Below are 994 nucleotides of genomic sequence, written 5' to 3' on the forward strand. Positions count from 1 at the left end.
CTAATACATTTGTTGCCCAAGTTTCATGGTCTTGCAGGTGAAGATCCTCATAAGCATTTTAAGGAGTTCCATATTGTTTGTTCCACCATGAAGCCCCTTGATGTCCAAGAAGATCATATCTTTCTAAAGGCTTTTCCTCATTCTCTGGAGGGAGTGGAAAAAGATTAGCTCTACTACCTTGCTCCCAGGTCCATTTTCAGGTGGATGACCTTAAAAGGGTGTTCTTGGAGAAATTCTTCCCTGCATCTAGGACCATTGCCATTAGAAAAGACATTTCAGGCATCAGGCAACTTAGTGGAGAGAGCTTGTATGAGTACTGGGAAAGATTCAAGAAATTGTGTGCAAGCTGTCCTCACCACTAGATTTCTGAGCAACTCCTTCTATAGTATTTCTATGAGGGACTTAGCAACATGGAGAGGAGTATGATTGATGCTGCCAGTGGTGGAGCTCTTGGTGATATGACCCCTACTGAGGCTAGGAATTTGATTGAGAAGATGGCTTCCAACTCCCAACAATTCAGTGCAAGAAATGATGCTATTGTCCTTCGAGGAGTCCATGAGGTGGCCACCGTTTCATCTTCATCTATTGAAAATAAAAAGCTTGAGGGAAAACTTGATGCCTTGGTCAACCTAGTAACTCAGCTTGCCATGAATCAGAAATCTGTATCTGCCCCTGTTGCAAGAGTCTGTGGTCTATGTTTTTCTGTAGATCACCATACAAATCTCTGTCCTTCTTTGTAGCAATCAGGAGTCAATGAGCAACCTGAAGCTTATGCTGCAAACATTTATAATAGACCCCTTCAACAACAAAACCAACAACAGCAGAATAATTATGACCTTTCAAGCAACAGATACAATCCAGGTTGGAGGAATCATCCAAATCTGAGATGGGCAAGTCCTCCACAACAACAATAGCCTGTCCCTCCTTTCTAGAATGCTGGTGGCCCAAGCAAGCCATATGTTCCTCCTCTAATGCAACAACAGAAGTAGCCACA

The 994-nt window shown here is 42.9% G+C and overlaps 1 non-coding gene across 1 annotated transcript; it reads right to left on the reverse strand.

The window, feature by feature from the left end:
- Positions 1–257: 257 nt before the first annotated feature.
- On the reverse strand, positions 258–364 carry LOC114377702. Its single transcript, XR_003659141.1, has one exon. It is a non-coding gene; the product is annotated as a small nucleolar RNA R71 (small nucleolar RNA).
- Positions 365–994: the final 630 nt, after the last annotated feature.

Source organism: Glycine soja, chromosome 11 (assembly GCF_004193775.1).
Source record: "Glycine soja cultivar W05 chromosome 11, ASM419377v2, whole genome shotgun sequence".
NCBI classification, from domain to species: Eukaryota; Viridiplantae; Streptophyta; class Magnoliopsida; order Fabales; family Fabaceae; genus Glycine; species Glycine soja.